The following is a 21,778-nucleotide window of genomic DNA, read 5'->3' on the forward strand; positions in this document are numbered from 1 at the left end:
ACTGTTTAGCTGTTATGTATTAACTTACTAATATCATTTAAAAATCTTAGAATATTTTTCTGATTTTCTTGAGTAACTCATAAATTCACCAGCTATATCATCACCCATGTGTTCTTTCGTAAAATGCTACTAATTTAATTCTTTCTTTCCTTCAGTGTGACTTCCCCCCAAAGCAAGACTAGCAAGTTGGCCTTTATAAAACATATCTCCTGTCCATGATTAGAGAAGTTAATTCATTCAAGAAAGTTCCACTAATCTGCCTTCTATATGCTAGGTACCATATTAGTGAAAAAAAAAAGTCAAAAAACATCTCTGTCTGCATGAACTTTTGTGTGCTAGTAAGGGAAAGCAAGCAATAAACAAGTAAATTCTGTTTGTGGTTCAGTGTGCATGTCTGCATATGCATACACACACATACAGTCCCCTGCCTTACACACATGCTGGATATAAATATATATTTAAGTGTTGGAGACAAAGGAGGAAGAGGAGCATAGGGAATACCAGGGCAGAGGTGGTATTCAAGTAACATTTGAGCAAATATTTAAAAAAAAAAGGGGGGGGGTATCAAACTACAGAGAACCTGGGGGAAATACATTCAAGGGTTAAAGAGAATATTGATTTTGAAAAATTATATATCAGGCATGTGGGAGATGATATCCACCCTCATTCCTCAGTTTTACAGACTACTTATTTTCCTTTTAAGACCAAGCTAAAATTACAGCATTTTAAATCAGATAGGGGATTTAGAGATTATTTGATTCTACTGTTCCTTTACTTACATACAAAGAAATAAGTTAAGGAATACAGATAGGAAAAGAAGAAGTAAAACTCTCACTGTTTGCAGATGACATGATCCTCTACATAGAAAACCCTAAAGACTCTACTAGAAAATTACTAGAGTTGATCAATGAATATAGTAAAGTTGCAGGATATAAAATTAACACACAGAAATCCCTTGCATTCCTATACTCCAATATTGAGAAAACAGAAAGAGAAATTAAGGAAACAATACCATTCACCACTGCATCAAAAAGAATAAAATACTTAGGAATATATCTACCTAAAGAAACAAAAGACTTATATATAGAAAACTATAAAACACTGATGAAAGAAATCAAAGAGGACACAAACAGATGGAGAAATATACCGTGTTCATGGATTGGAAGAATTAATATAGTGAAAATGAGTATTCTACCCAAAGCAATCTACAGATTCAATGCAATCCCTATCAAGCTACCAATGGTATTTTTCACAGAACTAGAACAAATCATCTCACAATTTGTATGGAAATATAAGAAACCTCGAATAGCCAAAGCAATCTTGAGGAAGAAGAATGGAACTGGAGGAATCAACCTGCCTGACTTCAGGCTCTACTACAAAGCCACAGTCATCAAGACAGTATGGTATTGGCACAAAGATAGAAATATAGATCAATGGAACAAAATAGAAAGCCCAGAGATAAACCCACGCACATATGGACACCTTATCTTCGACAAAGGAGGCAAGAATATACAATGGAGAAAAGACAATCTCTTTAACAAGTGGTGCTGGGAAAACTGGTCAACCACTTGTAAAAGAATGAAACTAGAACACTTCCTAACACCGTACACAAAAATAAACTCAAAATGGATTAAAGATCTAAACGTAAGACCAGAAACAATAAAACTCCTAGAGGAAAACATAGGCAAAACACTCTCCGACATAAATCACAGCAGGATCCTCCATGACCCACCTCCTAGAATATTGGAAATAAAAGCAAAAATAAACAAATGGGACCTAATTAAAATTAAAAGCTTTTGCACAACAAAGGAAACTATAAGCAAGGTGAAAAGACAGCCTTCAGAATGGGAGAAAATAATAGCAAATGAAGCAACAGACAAACAATTAATCTCAAAAATATACAAGCAACTTCTGCAGCTGTATTCCCGAAAAATAAACGACCCGATCAAAAAATGGGCCAAAGAACTAAACAGACATTTCTCCAAAGAAGACATACAGATGGCTAACCAACACATGAAAAGATGCTCAACATCACTCATTATTAGAGAAATGCAAATCAAAACCACAATGAGGTATCATTTCACACCAGTCAGAATGGCTGCTATCCAAAAGTCTACAAGCAATAAATGCTGGAGAGGGTGTGGAGAAAAGGGAACCCTCTTACACTGTTGGTGGGAATGCAAACTAGTACAGCCACTATGGAGAACAGTGTGGAGATTCCTTAAAAAACTGGGAATAGAACTGCCATATGACCCAGCAATCCCACTGCTGGGCATATACACCGAGGAAACCAGAATTGAAAGAGACGCGTGTACCCCAATGTTCATCGCAGCACTGTTTACAATAGCCAGGACATGGAAGCAACCTAGATGTCCGTCAGCAGACGAATGGATAAGGAAGCTGTGGTACATATACACAATGGAATATTACTCAGCCATTAAAAAAAATACATTTGAATCGGTTCTACTGAGATGGATGAAACTGGAGCCCATTATACAGAGTGAAGTAAGCCAGAAAGAAAAACAACAATACAGTATACTAATGCATATATATGGAATTTGAAAGATGGTAACGATAACCCTATATGCGAGACAGAATAAGAGACACAGATGCATGGAACAATTATATGGACTCTGAGGGAGAAGGTGAGGGTGGGACGTTCTGGGAGAATGGCATTGAGACATGTGTATTGTCATATGTGAAACAGAGCACCATTCCATGTTCGATGCATGTGACAAGGGCTCAGGGCCGGGGCAATGGGATGATCCAGAAGGATGGGATGGGGAGGGAGGTGGGTGGGGGATCCGGGAAGGGGAACACATGTAAACCCATGGCTGATTCATGTCAATGTATGGCAAAAACTATTACAATATTGTAAAGTAATTAGCCCCCAACTAAAATAAATAAATTTATAAAAAAAAAAATAATAATAAAATAAAATGAAAAAAAAAAAAAAAAAGAAATAAGTTAAGTAACTTGACCAAGGAACATATATTATTTAACATGTAGTAAATAATATAAGATAGTTAGTGATTGTCAATAATACTTAGTAAAATAATCAAGCCATTTTAAAAAATGTTTAATAAAGAGTTGCTTACATGAAGTTTGGTGGTAATAAAAGAGATGAAGGCTTAGTTTTTGTTGCTGTTTGGTGATGAGTAATATTAACCCAGAGTGAGCTGGGAAAGTAGTGAACAGATGAATGTCTGAATCCATGGAACTAGCTCTGAACCATCAGCTGAAGTCAGAGGAAAGGCAGTGGGATTTTTAAGAAACTAAACATGGATGAACTATTCACTTCACTTGTAGTTTTTCAGCCCCTGGTCACCCATTAATGTGTGGAGTCTTCTCATATCATGATCAAACTCACTTGTATCAACCAAAACTTTATCTGCATGATCTGAAATTTCTTTTGAAGATTCGGTGTCAAGTATTTGTGACTCTTTCAACTTTGCGTGACTAATGATGAGCATCAAGTTGAAAGATTTTTCTCAGTCATAAACTCTTCACTGTGTAATGTTAACAGTTACCATTTTCATGGTCCACTTCATTAAATCTAGCCTCCTTAGCAAGTTGTAAGACATTTTGCTTTACAGTCAACATTTCTTTTAACACCTAATATGCTAGGATTGCTCATACTCCAGTCATTGTTTATTGAGATACTTTTCCCCAAGCCTGATTGACGGAGAGTATCTTTTTATCAAAACACTTTCATAAATCCATGGTCCCCTTTAGGGACCATGAGATGGGAGATAAGTAAATTTACTTCTTTTAAAAGGTCTTAGTTTCCACACACCTCCTGTACTTTAAAGCATCTCTGCAAATAGAGTGTGAGTCTCATATTTAAAAGATGTGTGTTTCATAATACATAATAATGTATGAGATTGTAGACCTTAAGTGATGTATATACTGTATGGATGTATTTAAGAGACTTTAAAGGATAATTTTGATTCTATAAAATGATTTCTACCTTCTTTGTCAATTTTAAATATTATTCTGTTATATCCCCCTAATACCGCTAATAGTATTTAGTAGATTTTGAACTTCTTGGAGGCAAAGAATATTTTAATAATTTTTGTCTTTCCAATTCATTATAAACATTTCTTAGTTTCTTAAATAGAGTTCTGGTCAAAGACATAAATCATAAATATAGAAGATACTCTTCAACATGTAATATGTGTTTGCTGCTGAATTTATGTATAATTATGCATTTTTGGGATAAAGTGATGAAAAATCATTTAAAGGTGAATTTTCCTGAATATACATACGTGTGTGGTAGAATAACATGGCTCAGCTGCCAAACAGATTTTAGGATACCATACAGCAATATGGTTCAGGAGTATTGGCAGGTGACCAAGCAAATACAGGAGAAGCCTTCTCAAAAGATTATGCAAAAGCAGTTTCCTCCTTTCAGTCACTATATATTCAGGTGTCTTAAAGTTTTTCTCTATGAAATAGTATGTTTCTAAGATGAGAGGGTTTCTTGTTTGTTTTTTGTTTTTTTATGGGAACTGATGTTTACAGGTTTTATTCAATCCCCCTGTCACATGTTGTGTGTGTTTGTTCGATGCTGTGAAAATAAGGGTTTGGTTTTTTTTTAACTTCTTGGAAAATCTACATTTCTTAGAGGTCTGATTTTCTCTGAGTTTTTTTTTTTCCTTTTTAAATTTTGTCTCTCTAAGTTTCAGCTTCTTCATGTTATTTTAAATTTTTTTAGTTAAACCACACCATTTATTAAATATGCTTTTAAAACAGTGCTTATCTCTGTTATTATATACCTAAAAACAGCAGATGGTTAGATGACTTTAGAGTAAAAACTACTATGATAATTCTTTTGCTTGTTTTCTTTTCAAGATATACCTTAACACATATGTGTAGAACGTTTTCATTGTCCTTGTAAATAATACATCTAAAACTCTAATCCACAATTCTTAAAAATATGTTTTCCTCTTGGTATTTTAGCTGTAAGACTTAGTTAAACCTGGTTGTGGTCTGCCTCCAAATTTTAGACAGCACATAGTACTGAATTGGGTGGTATTAGAATCTCAAGATCAGGACTTTTTAAGGAAAAAAAGAAAACTTAATAGCCAAGGTAATTTAGCTAAAGACTGAAATAGTTCATATGTTCTGAGTTGAAATAAAAAGGAAGAGGAGGGGTATTTTAGTCAGCTGGACTTTTGTTGTTGTTGTTAGATAATTTTTTTCATATACTGTAGTTTTACGGATGATAAAATCTAATGTAAAAAATCACCTGAGTTATCAGGCAGACAGTGAATCAATCTTATCACCTTAACTGTTTTATAAAGGGTTGAAGTTCCATCTTGCCATAATTTTAAGTCTGATATTTTCAGTTTTTTACTCTCACATAAAGGTCTTTTTTTGATGCAATTTTTGTAGAAATAGCACTTCGTAAATATCCTCTAACATGAGCTTTCCTCTCTATCTCATTTAATATGATATAGTTACAACTCTCTTTTAATAATTACTTATTCTCGGCACTTCAGTGGCTGATTAATTCTTTCTGAATTTCTCTTACTGAGATATAAGGAGTCTAGGACTAGCAGAAGGTTTGATCAAATACTGTACTTGTGAAATGTGATGAATTAGTTTTATAAATTACTATTTCATCATTTTTAATTTATAGGTAATTGTGAACTGTCAGTTATAGTTTACCATTTGCTATTGGCTAGTTGTACATTATATTGACAGTCTGCTCAGACTGTTCTATTGATTAGAACTTACTGATTTGTTATTACTACATAGCAATCATCCCCTGCCTTTCTCCATATGGATTTGTTTGTGTGTGTGTGTTCTCCCTTAAGTGTTTTGAATGAAGTCTTTAAAATGTTTCTATCTTCAGTGGAAAGGGTGAAACATAAGTTCTACCATCAAACATGGATTCAAATCTTGCCCTACAATATTTATCTTGCCCTATAATATTTATTCTTTATATAGTTATGATAAACTGCTTACCATTTTATGTGACTTAGTTTCCTCTTGTGCACAAGATGCATAATAATTGTGAATGCTTGTATTCTGTTGCCTGCCCTCACCCACCAAAAAATAGTTTTGTTAAAGATATTAGTTTAGATTTTAGTGTGTTAGCATTGATAGGTATGGTGTGTGTTCAATAGTAGCTTCTGGTAGAAAAAAGAACATGGACTATGGAGTCAAACCTAGATGGGTTGCTTCCTGTTTGTTTTGTTTCTTTTTCATTAAATAACTGTGATATTGGGCCAGTTACTTAACTTGGTGATACTACATCACTGTGCAGATTTGTTGTTGTTTTTCAGTTGCTAAGTCATGTCCAACTCTTTGCGGCTCCATGAAGTGCAGCACACCAGGCTTCCGTGTCCTTCACTATCTCCTAGAGTTTGCTCAGACTCATGTCCATTGAGTCAGTGATGCCATCCAGCCATCTCATTCTCTGTCACCCCCTTCTTCTCCTGCCCTCAATCTTTCCCAGCATCAGGGTCTTTTCCAGTGAGTCAGCTCTTCACATCAGGTGGCCAAAGTATTGGAGCTTCAGCTTCAGCATCAGTCCTTCCAGTGAGTATTCAGGACTGATTTCCTTTAGGATTGTGCAAATTAACATAATGTAAATGAAGCATCAGCTTAGTGCCATGTTTATAATAGCCATCCAGGGAAGAGTTAGCCCTATGGCAGATTGCACTATTTTTGTTTGTTTAAGTGTATAAGAAAACGAGGCACTGGCATCTAAATGACTTTCTCTAATCATACTATGGCACAGTAGTTGAGGTCAAATATTGGGTTAGACCTGGATTCTAGAGTTGGTTCTACTACTTATTCAGCCTTGTGTGACCTCAGGCAAACTTTTTAACCTCCTTAAGACTAGTTTCCATTTCTCTAGTGAAAGTCGCTCAGTTGAGTCTGACTCTGCGACCCCATGGACTTTACATTCCATGGAATTCTCCAGGCCCGAATACTGGAGTGGGTAGCTGTTCCCTTCTCCAGGGGATTTTCCCAACCCAGGATTGAACCCAGGTCTCCCACATTGCAGGCAGGTTCTTAACCAGCTGAGCCACCAGGAAAGCCCCCATTTCTATATAATGGGAATAATTCTAGCATTCTTAAGAGGGTTATTGTGATGATTTGAAGAGCTAAGACATCCCAAACTCACCAAATTTTAGACGTTATTTATGTGTAGTTTTTCTTGTATACCAGATATACCGCAACAAATTTGGGGAGGAGTGGGAGGAAAAATTAATGTAAGGACTCAATAATCTAAAACTACTGCTGCTGTTCAGTATTATTTATTATCAATATCATCAATTACTTGGAACTACACTAAGTCAAAAAAGGAAGATCACAAAGGATTTAGTTCTCAAGTTTTGTAATCATGAAGAAAATTGTCCTTAGGAGCCCATGAATTAATACCTTAACATCAAAGTATAAGGTAATCATACAGTCTCAAAAGTGAGTGGTAATACTTAATAACTGTCAGCAGTAAATGTAGTACTCTTTGGATACTTTAGGGGAGTAGAATGGTTAAGTAAATAAAATACAAATTATAACGTGTTTATTTTATACAAAAAAAAGTCACTTTTGTGCTTCAATTTCTTATTTGATAAAATGGAACGTTTTTGCTAAAATGTGTTGATATATTTTGTTAGCCTATGTAGCATTAAGGAAGTAAAACAAAGTTAAAGGAATATTTGAAAGAAATTATTTTACGGGCATATACACCAACCAGTCTTAATAATCATTTGAGACACTTTGAAGTAAAATTTCAGTCTGGATAGTTTGAAAAGTTGGCTATTCCTATTAGCCATTTTTCTTACTCCCTCCATGTTCTGATTGGTTAGAGGATCAAAGCTGATTTTAAAATATTAACTAATAACAGTGAAAATCTTGTATGAATATATTTGTGTAATGGTAGGTCACATTTTCTAAAGCAAAATATAAATTATTTGGGAACTACTTATTATTTTAGGTCACTTTTTACTTTAGATCCATATGGATATGGCAACCCACTCGAATATTATTGCCTGGAGAATCCCACAGACAGAGGAGCCTTTTTGCTGTTGCATCCATTTCTTTGACTCAATCCTTGTTAACCCTGGAAATGTTTTAGACTATTAGTAGAGAGCATTCTTTTATTATTGTGGGCTACAGTCCATAGGGTTGCAAAGAGTCAGACACGACTGAAACGACTTAGCCTACACAATCAAGAGTATACATTATAGTAACTAGAAATGTTAAAATACTTTTATGTGTATTTAAGAAAATTTATTTTATATTTAAGCCAGCAGCATGTTAAAGTGGACCCTCTTAGGGTTGCTCCTGTCTTAAACATACACACTAAGTTATGCTACCAGTGTTTCTGATGAGCAACTGGAACAATGATACTAGCCAAATATGCTTGTGAGTCTGATCATATGCTCTAATAGTCTGGTATTATTGGAACTTCTGGTATTATTTGGGCATGTTATGGCCTAGTGGCTCCTGGTTTACTTTGTACATATTTCACTTTTCAATTTAAAATACTCTAAAGTTCTACAAAACCATCTGTGAGCCTATATTAAATACTGGCTATTTTTTTACTTTATCTATTTTTGTTTTTCTAAAAAGCATACTTATTGTTCTGGCAGTAGTGGTTGTTGTTGCTGAGGTTTATTTGTAAAAGAACCACTCACTCTTTGGTGGAGTAATCAGTGCCTACCTAGATTAGGGTATATTTATGTACCTCTGGCATTGTCATTTGTTGGAGTTACTGAGGTTCCAGGGTTGCAGGCCTTATATGTGTCTAGAAGGTTATAGAAATAAAACTATGACAAGTCTGTGATTTTTGCTGTTGCATCCATTTCTTTGACTCAATCCTTGTTAACCCTGGGAATGTTTTAGACTATTAGTAGAGAGCATTCTTTTATTATTGTTGAATATTTTGTTAGAACAACAACAACAAAAACATATTGGAGCAGTGCTGTAAAATGATGCTGTCCAAAATCATCTGTGCAAGTAGTCAGGGATTAGGTAGGGTGATCCCCTGAAGTGCAGGAATTTGTTTACATTGATATAAGTCCTTAATAAAAAAGACTTTTTCAGTCGAGGGAACCAAGGCTCCTTGGAGAAGTGGTTGCTTCCATGGCTGGGGCTGGGAAAATATAAAATGAATTTGGAGCATCTTGTGGTACCAGAATTCCAGACATCCTGGAATGTGAAGTCAAGTGGGCCTTAGGAAGCGTCACTACGAACAAAGCTAGTGGAGGTGATGGAATTCCAGTTGAGCTATTTCAAATCCTAAAAGATGATGCTATGAAAATGCTGCACTCAATATGGCAGCAAATTTGGAAAAATCAACAGTGGCCACAGGACTGGAAAAGGTCAATTTTCATTCCAATCCCAAAGAAAGGCAATGCCAAAGAATGCTCAAACTACCTCACAATTGTATTCATCTCACACGCTAGCAAAGTAATGCTCAAAATTCTCCAAGCCAGGCTTCAATAGTATGTGAACCGTGAACTTCCAGATGTTCAAACTGGATTTAGAAAAGGCAGAGGAAAAAAAGAAAAGAAAAGGCAGAGGAACCAGAAATCAAATTGCCAACATCCGCTGGATCATCGAAAAAGCAAGAGAGTTCCAGAAAAACATCTATTTCTGCTTTACTGATATGCCAAAGCCTTTGACTGTGTGGATCACAATAAACTGTGGAACATTCTGAAAGAGATGGGAACCAGACCATCTGATCTGCCTCTTGAGAAATCTATATGCAGGTCAAGAAGCAACAGTTAGAACTGGACATGGAACAACAGACTGGTTCCAAATAGGAAAAGGAGTCCGTCAAGGCTGCATATTGTCACCCTGCTTATTTAACTTATATGCAGAGTGCATCATGAGAAACGCTGGTCTGGATGTAAGTACAAGCTGGAATCAAGATTGCTGGGAGAAGTATCAATAGCCTCAGATATGCAGATGACACCACCCTTATGGGAGAAAGCACAGAGGAACTAAAGAGCCTCTTGATGAAAGTGAAAGAGGAGAGTGAAAAAGTTGGCTTAAAGCTCAACATTCAGAAAACTAAGATCATGGCATCCAGTCCCATCACTTCATGGCATATAGATGGAGAAACAGTGGAAACAGTGGCTGACTATTTTTTTGTGCTCCAAAATCACTGCCGATGATGACTGCAGCCGTGAAATAAAAAGACACTTACTCCTCAGAAGAAAAACTATGACCAACCTAGACAGCATATTAAAAAGCAGAGACATTACTTTGCCAACAAAGGTCCATCTAGTCAAGGCTATGGTTTTTCCAGTAGTCATGTATGGATGTGAGAGTTAGACTATAAAGAAAGCTGAGTGCCGAAGAATTGATGCTTTTGAACTGTGGTGTTGGAGAAGACTCTTGAGAGTCCCTTGGACTGCAAGGAGATCCAACCAGTCCATCCTAAAGGAGTTCAGTCCTGAGGGTTCATTGGAAGGACTGATGTTGAAGCTGAAACTCCAATACTTTGGCCACCTGATGCAAAGAGCTGACTCATTTGAAAAGACCCTGATGCTGGGAAAGACTGAAGGCAGGAGGAGAAGGGGATGACAGAGGATGAGCTGGTTGGATGGCATCACTGACTCAATGGACATGAGTTTGAGTAAACTCCGGGAGTTGGTGATGGACAGGGAGGCCTGGCGTGCTGCAGTCCATGGGGTCGCAAAGAGTCAGACACGACTTAGCGACTGAATTGAACTGAACTGCGGTACCAGAAAGTAAAAGTGTGTTTAGTTGCTGAGTTATGTCTGACTCTTTGTGACGCCATGAACTATAGCCTACCAGGCTCCTCTGTCCGTGGAATTCTCCAGGCCAGAATACTGGAGTGAGTAGCCTTTCCCTTTTCTGGGGGATCATCTTGACCCAGCGATTGAACCTGAGTCTCCTGCATTGCAGGCAGATTCTTTACCATCTGAGCCACAAGAGAAGCCAGAAAATAAGGAAGTCTCAATAAAAGGTAGGTTGGTAGGACACAGGTGCCAGCCAACCTGAAAGAGCTGCTAATGGTCAAAACTGAAACAACTTGAGAGAAAAAAATAACAGTATAATCCACAGAGTAAAATCAATATTCGTTTTTTCATATTGATACAGATGAAGAAGGGACAGCTCTATCTTACAAAATAATTCCAATTTTAAAATGTAAGGAATGCAAGGAAATTAAAATCACCCTTATAACACCATGGTGACAATCATTGCATCCAGCAATGAGTGCTAAAATCAGTGGGCACAAGTTTGATGCAAAACAGAGTATCATTCTAACAGTATCTCCCTCAGTGTATTAATTATGAAGAGAGAAGGAAAAGCATTGCAATGCAGAAACCCGGCAGACTTCCAGGGTAGCATCACCAGTCTTAAAACACATCCAGTCTTATTGGTGCACTGATACAAGGCACTGAGAAATGCGCATCCTTTCTGTAGTATTCTTGCCAAAGATGCATAACTGAACTGAACCTGAGAAAGCATCAGCTGTATTGAGGAACATTCTCCCAAATAACTAACCAGTACTCATCCCAAATGTCTAATATCATGAAAGACAAGCAAAGTGCAAAACTTTCACTGATTAGGGGAGACTAAGGTAACACAATAATTAAATGCATTGTGGAATCCTGGATTGGATTTGGGAATAGAAAGGAGACTCTAATGGGAAAACTGATGAATTCCAAATAAAATCTACAGTTTAGTTGATAATGTTGTACTGATACTAACTTCTGCGTTTTGATAATTGGTTATGTAAGAAGTTAACATTAAGAAAAAACTGGGAAAAGAATTTACAGGGCATTTTGTACTGCTTTTGAAGCTTTTTTGTAGTCTGAAACTATTTTAAAAATTTAAAATATTTTTAAAAAGCCTAATAAAAATAAGTAAGTTGACCTTTACTAATTTTTGATGGATAGACTAACAGTGACACTCTTATTTGAGCTTTGTATCAGAAGTCCCTTGCCATATAAAGGGGACCTAGTGGTTTGGGAGAGGAGTGAGTCCTTCAGACAAGGAGAGATGATAATGGAGCCCTTATTCTTCGGTTTTTCATTCTGAGTGTTGTGATATATTGTAGTTTATATGGCCCAGTTAAATGGATGTACATATTCTACTGTGTAATTTTATCTGAATTAACTCTGAAAAATAGAATAGTGGCGTTTAAAGATTCTGTCATTGATGAACCCTCCTCTAAGTATTTGCTGTGCTTTGAGCTGTTTGGCACATAATAATATGACAATGTGATTTATAAATAATATACATATTTTAAGGTGCATTCTCAATTTAGTTAATTGATGAGTGAGTATCCAATAAAATGTGAAGACCTCTGCTCTAATGGTACATTTTAGAGGTTGACTGATTCTTCCAAAGTCCAAAAGTGGTGAGCTGAACATAACAGAGAATATTTAATTGCTGAAAAGTCTCATAGGTAAAGTTGTAGTCACAGGTGAGTTGGACTTTCACTTTAACGAGGCTAGGAGATTCACAGATACTGTGGTCAGATCATGGCTTTAAAGAGGCAAAAAATAGAAGGGGCAGGAAGAATAAGGAGGGGCAAAAGGATTAAATGTCTACATTAAGCTGTGGTAGGCCATGACTTTTACTAATGCCTCATGTAGTCTTAAGACCCTAATGCTGGGTAGAATTGGAGGCAGGAGGAGAAGGAGACGACAGAGGATGAGTTGGTTGGATGGCATCACCGACTCAATGGACATGAGTTTGGGTAGACTTCGGGAGTTGGTGATGGACAGAGAGGCCCGGCATGCTGCAGTTCATGGGGTCACAAAGAGTCGGACACGACTGAGCGACTGAACTGAACTGAACTAGATCTTATATTTTAATGCATTGTTGTTGTCTGGTCACTAAGTCATGTTCGACTCTTTTGAGACCGCATGGACTATAGCCTACCAGGCTCCTTGGTCCATGGGATTTTGCAGGCAAGAATATTGGATTGGGTTGCCATTTCCTTCTCCAGGGGATCTTCCTGACCCAGGGATCGAACTTGTGTCTCCTGCATTGGCAGGAGGATTCTTTACCAATGAGCCACCAGGGAAGCCCATTTTAATGCATTAAGAAGGGGTAAATATATTACTGTATCTCAACTTAAAAATTTTCTAAATTGTATTTAGTATAGTTGGTTTCTTTTGTAATCCTACAAATTTGTGCTTTTAAGATATGATTCTGTGATTAAGTGAGGGGAAAAAATGATCACAATAAAAAAAATTCCAAAAAATGTTTTAAAAGACACATGTAAACCCATGGCTGATTCATGTCAATGTATGGCAAAAACTATTACAATATTGTAAAGTAATTAGCCCCCAACTAAAATAAATAAATTTATTAAAAAAAAGAAATTAGGCAAGTTAAAAAAAATAATAAATAATAATAAAATAAAATAAAGGCCATGATACAATTTAAAAAAAAATAAATAAAATAAAAGACATGATTCTGAGAAGGAAACCATAGTCTTCACCGCATTGCCAAAGGAGTTCTTACACAAAAAGAGTTAAGAATTCTATCTACCTCTTTACTGTTTGATCTTCTTGAAGCCCCCAGAAGGTTATACCTTAAGTACTATGTCCTTAGAGTTCATATATACATACATATGTGTATTTATGTATATACGTGTATTTCCCTGGCTACCCCCTGACCCCCAAAATAACTCATCTACTCTCCTGGCTTCAACTCTTAACTTCTGTTTATGTGAGCCACAGCCTCCAAGGTTCGTGCTGTTTTCTAGACACCTCCACATGTTTATTATGGGAAGAATTTTAAGTTTAGTAGATCTAAACTTATTTTTCTTTGTAAGTTTGCTTATTTTCTTATGTGCTCCATTAATTAGTGCCATTTAAACCTTCCCACTCACTCTGGATTAAAATACAGGAATCATTTTTGATTCTTTGTTCTTTCCTATGACCTCCTCTGAAATCAGTTATTAATAAATCACTAGGAATTATTAATAAGACTGCTGTGAACATTTATACTTTTTGGACATCTGTTTCATTTCTCTTGGGAAAATCCATAAGTGTAAAATTGCTGGGTCATAGCATCAATATGTATTTAAAATATATTAGAAAGTGACAAATCATTCTCCCAAACTTGTCATTTTGCAAACTCATTAGAAATGCATGGGAGTTCTAGTTGCTCCAAATCTCTGTCAGCAACTTACTGTTACCTGTCTTTGTTACTAGCTAATCTAGTAGGTGTGAAATGGTATCTCATTTTCCTATAAATTGCATTTTCCTAATAATTAATAATGTTGAGTGCTTTTTCAAGTTCTTATAGGCAGTTGGTAGATCTTTTTTAGAGATCTGTTCAATTTTTGCCTGTTTTTAGTTGGGTTGTTTGCTTTCTAGTACTGATTTGTACGTATTCTTTATAAATTCTGTATACAAGCCTTTTATAAGACCATTAGTAATGTTTTGTGTTTGTTTAATAGGACTTTCACCTTGTTGAAGTGCGTTTATGCCTCCTAATTTGTTCAGCCATGTGAGGAAGAAGACATAGTTTTGATATCCTCCATGTGTGTATGCTAAGTCGCTTCAGTCGTGTCCAACTGTTTGTGACCCTATGGACTGCAGCCTGCCAGGCTCCTCCATCCATGTGATTCTCCAAGAATACTGGAGTGGGTTGCCATTTCCTTCTCCAGGGAATCTTCCTGACCCAGGGATTGAACCTGTGTCTCTTATGTCTCCTGCATTGCCAGGCGGGTTCTTTACCACTAGCACCACATGGAAAGCCCATCCTCCATGTGATCGCTAAATTAACTAGACACATAGGTGAAACTACATTAAGACTAAGAAAACTATGAATAATAAAAGAGGATCTCTGAAAACTTAAGATTGGCAATTTACTTTTTTGAAGTGGGCTTTACAAACCGTTGTATCCTTTAAATGTTTTGTATAACAAATTAAGCTCTAAATGCATTTACAAAATGAAATAAAGTTGTATTCACCAGATCATTATTAGATATACGAAAGGTATTAATATGTGATATCCAGGAAGTCTAGTAGAGCAATGGAAATTTGAAGTTGTAGGACTTTTATTTTTTTAAATTCTGTCACATATGAATATATAACCTCATTTGAAGATGATGCTAAAATCATAAATACGTAGGAAATTTGCAAATGTGAGGCCCAGGTCAAGTGACTCTCCTGGCTCCTTCTATGTTGGCTATAAAACTGGACCAGATTCAGAAGAGTTGGCAAGAATACACAGAAGAACTACAAAAAATATCTTTACGACCCAGATAATCACAATGGTGTGATTACTCACCTAGAGCCAGAAATCCTGGAATGTGAAGTCAAGTGGGCCTTAGGAAGCATCACTACGAACAAAGCTAGAGGAGGTGATGGAATTCCAGTTGAGCTATTTCAAATCCTAAAAGATGATGCTGTGAAAATGCTGTGCTCAATATTCCAGCAAATTTGGAAAACTCAGCAGTGGCCACAGGACTGGAAAAGGTCAGTTTCTTCCAGTTCCAAAGAAGGGCAATGCTGAAGAATGTTCAAACTACTGCAGAATAGCACTTACCACACACGCTAGCAAAGTACTGCTCAAAATTCTCCAAGCCAGGCTTCCACCAGTACATGAACTGTGAAATTCCAGATGTTCAAGCTGGTTTTAGAAAAGGCAGAGGAACTAGAGATCAAATTGCCAACATCTGTTGGATCATCAAAAAAGCAAGAGAATTCTGGAGAAACATCTACTTCTGCTTTATTGATTATGCCAAAGCCTTTGACAATGTAGATCACAACAAACTGTGGAAAATTCTTCAAGAGATAGGAATACCAGACCACCTTACCTGCCTCTTGAGAAATCTGTATGTAGATCAAGAAGCAACAGTTAGAACTGGACATGGAACAACAGACTGGTTCCAAATTGAGCAAGGGGTACATCAGGCTGTATATTGTCACTCTGCTTATTTAACTTCTATGCAGATTACATCATGCGAAATGCTGGACTGGATGGTGCACAAGCTGGAATCAAGATTGCTGGGAGAAATAACAATAACCTCAGATGTGCAGAAGACACCACCCTTATGGCAGAAAGCAAAGACGAACTAAAGAGCCTCTTGATGAAAGTGAAAGAGGAGAGTGAAAAAGCTGGCTTAAAACTCTATATTCAGAAAACAAAGATCATGGCATAGGGTTCCATCACTTCACGGCAAATAGATGGGGAAACAGTGGAAACAGTGACAGACTTTATTTTGGGGGGGCTTCAAAATTACTGCAGATGGTGACTGCAGCCATGAAATTAAAAGACATTTGCTCCTTGGAACAGAACTTATGACCAACCTAAACAGCATATTAAAAAGCAGAGACATTACTTTGCTGACAAAGGTCTGTCTAGTCAAGCCTATGGTTTTTCCAGTAGTCATGTATGGATGTGAGAATTGGACTCTAAAGAAAGCTGAGCCCTGAAGAATTGATGCTTCTGAACTGTGGTGTTGGAGAAGCCTCTTGAGAGTCCCTTGGACTGCAAAGAGATCAAACCAGTCAATCCTAAAGGGAATCAGTCCTGAATAGTCGTTGGAAAGATTGATGCTGAAGCTCCAGTACTTAGCCACCTGATGCGAAGAACTGACTCATTGGAAAAGACCCAGATGCTGGGAAAGATTGAAGGCAGGAGGAGAAGGGGACGACAGAGGATGAGATGGTTGGATGGCATCACCGACTCATTGGATATGAGTTTGAGCAGGCTCCAGGAATTGTTGCTGGACAGGGAAGCCTGGCATGCTGCAGTCCATGAGGTCACCAAGAGTTGGACACAACTGACTGAACTGAACTGCGACTTTGTTCTACTTTTACACTCTTTAGTTCCTCTCTTTATTTAAAAAAGTGTAACTAGTTTTATCAATTAATAATTGTTATAACGACTTAGGAATTTTCTTCTTTATAATTTTTAACTGTACTTCTTTGGAGATGAGTGTATGTGCTGCTGTTTTTCTACTAGTGTTCTAGGTATCATACTTGCTAAGTGTGATAACCGGAGAGTGATGAGGAAAAGGAGAAATCTAAGTCTGTAATGTAATTCCATTTATTGCCTCTTGTGATAGATTTTCAGTGAAGTAAGGATTAAATTATTAATGAAAATCAGGTGTTTTTTTAAAAAATTGATCTATTCTGTTAGCCCATGTTCTTCTTACATTCTTTTCTTACAAATGCTTTAAAAAGTTAGATATGTTAATACTACTTTTTATATTAAGGAATTATCTTTCCTAATAATATGTTAATAGTTCAGTGATTGCAGAAGATAACATTTCTTTATTAACAGACCCCTTTCTAAAATGTTTTTTTCCAGTTGTTTGTATAGTATGGATGCTAGAACTTGTTTTGTTGAAATATATCTAACAGTGGCAACGTTAACAGCCTGTGATGAAAAGTTGCAATAGAGTGTTGGCAGAATTTCTCTGGAAACTTTAAAATGGTTAGAATGTTATCCCAGAACAATGTTTGTTTGGTACTAAGGAATATGTGCAAGAAATTGGATACCCAGCATAAAAAGAGGATGAATACTCTGAATTGTTCAGTGGGATTCAAAGGTGTACAGAATGTGTCATTTTATAAATTCTTAACCCTATATATAAATTATGAACTATTATAAAATTTATATGATGAATTATAAAATGATTAAAAATGATGTAAAAATTTTGCTCTCTTCTCTGTAAAATTATGAGGTTGGATTAGATTTTGTCTCATCTGATGTTAACAGATCCTGAAGTCTAGTAGTCCTGAAAGTTGGCAAAATATACAAAAGCTGTTTTTGATATTTAAAAAAGTCAGAAAACTCATATATTTACTTGAAATCAGACTGTAAACTAAAGAAAAAATTCCTTTGTATTTGGTTCAAATTGATACTACTTTTTCTTCATAAAATTTGGCAGAGCAACTTACCTCTTATTGGCATATCTTTTAAATAAATACGTAATTACAATATGAAAGATTGGAAATGGAAATCACTATGCTACATATTGTCCAATGTTTCCCAGGAGATTAACACATATGTTTTATGGACAAATCAGAGGTCCATCAGTGGCCATTCTTTTATATTACCTAGTAGTATACAGTGGACTTTCAGGGGATTCACTTCCAAGATTGGTTTTCATTTATTCTGTGTATGTGTGTTTGTGTGTCTGTGTGTGTGTGTGTGTATACCTAGACTTAATTTCATTCCATTTGTATTGTTCTGCAACTACAGTTACGTTCTAAAATTTTGATTAATTTGTTCAGGACGCTGAGTAGATTTTTTTTTTTATTGGAAATAAATGTTAAATAACAATTCTCTGTTGTGCAGAACTCTATAATGATAATTAAAGGTTAATATATTTGTTTTTATTACTATTTCAGCCACATGCTGCCTAGTTGATAATTTGTTTTCTGAGAATTGAGTTCTAAATTTGGAAAAATAATGCATTGTACTCTTCTTTCCAGATACCTCTTTGATTTCCTCCTTTTTTCTACCCCTTCTCTCCTATCTCCACCAAAGTGGCAGTATATGGTATTTGGTCTCCATTAATAAGGCTTCCCTGGTGGCTCAGATGGTAAAGAATCCGTCTGCAATGTGGGAGACCTGGTTTGGATCCCTGGATTAGGAAGATCTCCTGTAGGAGGGCATGGCAATCCACTCCAGTATTCTTGCCTGGAGAATCCCCATAGACAAAGGAGCCTGGTGGGCTACAGTCCATGAGGTCGCAAAGAGTCGGACATGACTGAGCCACTAAGCAGCAATAGGTAAAATACATAATTCCCTAGCACCTGTATAGGATCACTTTAATGTGATATAAATTAAGAAGATAAGGGAAGAGATGATTTTTTAGTAGTCAGGGCTATATCATTTGTTCTCTGTAAAACTGCAATTTGAGTATGTCAGGTTGAATCCCAGAGGGGTGGACAGCAATAGTTCCTTGGTGGGTAGTTAACATGTTTTCATCCTCTGCATTTTAGGAAGACATAATAAAATAGTTTTCTCTGTCCCAGGTTGAGGAGAAAATGAATTTTTAAATGCCTTGATGGATGTTTAGTGACAGCTTTTAGTCTACAGAGAAAAACAATTTCCCAATGAGACACTTGCTCTTAGTAGTCAAGAAGTGTCAAATGAATGTGCTATGTAGTTGTCAAAATGTGAATTTGAATTTGGTTTTTAAATGGCTTAATGTAGCACTTTTAAAAATCTACCTGTAGTGTAGGACTACTGTTGTTCCTTAATTTGTCAGATCTGCATTCCTGGATTTTCATGATTACTTACATACTTATGGAATAATATAATTTGCATCTAAATTTAGTTGTCTGTAACATGTTTTTCAAAAGTATAAGTCATAATATTCATTAATAAATAAATGCAATCTCAAAGCATGTATTAACATCAGAACTAAGCATTAAGAGTAGTACATCTGTAATTCTTTATTCTAAAGGGTGTCTGGTGCCATCTACTGAATAGATTTTTAAAGTAAGAAATGTGAAGTTACATGCCTATTTTGAGTTCATTTTTGTGAAAAATGAAAGGTCTGTTTCTAGATTCTTTCTTTGCATATGGTTGTTCAGTTGTTCTAATATCTTCTTGGATTGATCCCTTGATTATTGTGTGATGTCCTTCTTTGTCTCTTGCTACAGTCTTTGTTTTAAAATTTATTTTGTCTGATACAAGTATTGCTACTCCAGCTTTCTTTTGGTTTCTATTTGCATGAAGTACCTTTTTCATCCTCTCACTTTGACTCAGTGTGTATCAACTAATTTTTGATAGAAATGAATTTATTGCCATTTTGTTAGTTGTTTGGAGTTGTTTTTATAGTTTTTTACTGTTAACCTTCTTTGTTTCTCTTTGTAATGACTACCTTTATGTTTGGATTCTTTTCTCTTTTTTGTTTATGTATCTTTTGATATGTGATTATCATGAGGTGTGTTTATGTATGCCTGGTTATTTTAAGTTGCTGATCTCTTAACTTCAAATTCATTTTTAATACCCCAGCATTTTTGCTTCCCTACCCCCACAGTTACTGGTTTTGAATCGTATTTTGCATCATTTTGTTTTGTGTACCGTAATTACTTATTAGGGATATAGATGATTTGACTACTTTTATCTTTTAACCTTCCTTCTAGCTCTGTATGTGGTTAATTTCTTTACTGTATATTTGCCTTTACCAGTGAGATTTTCCTTTTATAGTTTTCATGTTTCCAGTTGTGGCCTCTTCTTTTTTACTTAGAGAGTACCTTAAACATTTCTTATAATGCTGGTTTGATGAAGCTGAATGCGTAGCTTTTGCTTGTCTGTAAAATTTTTGATCTTCCCATCAAATCTGAATGAAAGCCTTGGTGGGTAGAGTACTCTTGGCTCTAGGTTTTTCCCTTTCATTACTCTAAATAGTTATATCATGCCATCGTCTTTTGGCCAACAGAATTTCTACCGAAAAGTCAGCTGGTTGCTGAATGTGTGTTCCCTTATATGCAATTTGTTGCTTTGCCCTTGCTGCTTTTAATATTCTCTCTTTATTTCTAATTTTTGCCATTTTAATTACAGTGTGTCTTGGTGTGGTCCTCTTTGGGTTGATCTTATATGGGTCTCTCTTCTGCTTCTTGGACCTTTCCCAGGTTAGGGAATTTTTTAGATACTATGTCTTCAAATAACCTGAAAATATGATACAGAATTATCAAAAGTACAAGGAGAATATCGTAGAGAATTTAAGATCTTAGTTAAGTCAAACAGACCTAAAGTTAATGAGAAGGAAGAAGATTTGAACAACTTAGTTAATAAGTGTGAGATAAAGGACATACTTAGAACCCTGAACTCAACCATTACAAATTTATAAATGTTGTAAACATGTTGTTAAGTATACTCAAAAACTGACTGAATTCTGTACCATTAAGAACTTATCAGCAAGTAAAAACTGGTATCATACAGACCATATTTCTTGATACAGTTCAGTTAAGATAGTAATCAATAACAAAAAGATATTTTAAATGAAGAAGTTTATGTGTATGGAAATTTTCAACATTTCTAAGAAATTTATGGGATAAAGAAGAAATGCTAATAATTGTCAGAATATATTTGGCACTAAATTGTGTTAAAAATACATTTTAAAACTTATAAGGCTTATAGGATTTAGTAGAAGGTAATTTATAGCCTTAAGTTTTTATTTTACTTAAGAAAAGGATTGGAATTTTAATAAGTGAGCAAAGCATCTTAACTGAAGGAGTTTTTTTTTTTTTTAAGTTACTCTAAATAAGTAGGAGAAAGGCAAACAAAGAAGATTGAATAAAACTTGTGAAGTAAAATGCAATAGAGAAGATAGACAAAGTTAAAAGGTCTGATTTGTAAAAAAAAAAAAAACTACTAAAATTAAAATGTCACAATATGCTGGTATCTGAAATTACACATTCTAAAATTCTAGGAATTTGTGCTTTAAGGATACTGCTCATTTTTAGAGATTTTGTTCTAAAAAAATCTCTCAGATTATTTATTGTCTTTGATATTTTTCTCCTGATAGGGATTGTTAGCAAATAGCTACATTATATAAAATTTACATAATTAGGCCATTACTCTTTGAGGACTATGTAATAAGCATTGGGTAAGTGCTATCTATGTATTAGTTCATTTAATCCTGGAAGCAATTCCTTTAGAGAGTATGTGGTAGAATCACTTTACAGAGAAAGAAATTACGGTTTACAAAGTAACTTATGCAATGCTATATAGCCTGTATTCAGCAGAGCTTGAGTTTGATTCCAGGCATATCTTACTACAGTGATGTACTTCCAATGATTCTTCTATGTGGCCTTCCAGCAAATGGCAACCCACTCCAGTA

General features: G+C 35.7%; 1 protein-coding gene and 1 long non-coding RNA gene across 34 annotated transcripts in view; both read left to right on the forward strand.

Annotated features, from left to right (window-relative positions):
- The window catches only part of LCORL (ligand dependent nuclear receptor corepressor like), a 172,932-nt gene that overhangs the window by 70,843 nt on the left and 80,311 nt on the right, over nt 1–21,778 (forward strand). The gene's annotated exons all lie outside the window — the stretch shown is intronic.
- On the forward strand, nt 10,456–14,820 carry LOC145546546 (uncharacterized). Its single transcript, XR_014082998.1, has 2 exons — nt 10,456–10,606; nt 14,562–14,820. It is a non-coding gene; the product is annotated as an uncharacterized LOC145546546 (long non-coding RNA).

This window comes from Giraffa tippelskirchi, chromosome 1 (genome assembly GCF_054371585.1).
Source record: "Giraffa tippelskirchi isolate mGirTip1 chromosome 1, T2T-mGirTip1v1.2.pri, whole genome shotgun sequence".
NCBI lineage: Eukaryota > Metazoa > Chordata > Mammalia > Artiodactyla > Giraffidae > Giraffa > Giraffa tippelskirchi.